A 248-nucleotide genomic window follows, 5' to 3' on the forward strand; every position below is an offset into this window, starting at 1 on the left:
TCAAATATCGGCACTCCTTCAGTTAATACTTTGCACAGCCCGTCCTCCTTAGCCAACATAACAGACTTCTCCTATAATGCTTAGAGAATACATGGCCAGGGATCTGAAAACACTTCTCCATACAAAATCTCTTGAGATTGTCCAGATTTTTAGGCCCTCGTTTGTGGACTCTCCTCTTCGGCTCATCCCACAGGTTTGCAGTGTTGTTTAGGTCAGGGAAATTTCTGCAGGTTTCACTCCCTCTGCCC

This window comes from Polypterus senegalus, chromosome 10 (assembly GCF_016835505.1).
Source record: "Polypterus senegalus isolate Bchr_013 chromosome 10, ASM1683550v1, whole genome shotgun sequence".
Lineage (NCBI taxonomy): Eukaryota > Metazoa > Chordata > Cladistia > Polypteriformes > Polypteridae > Polypterus > Polypterus senegalus.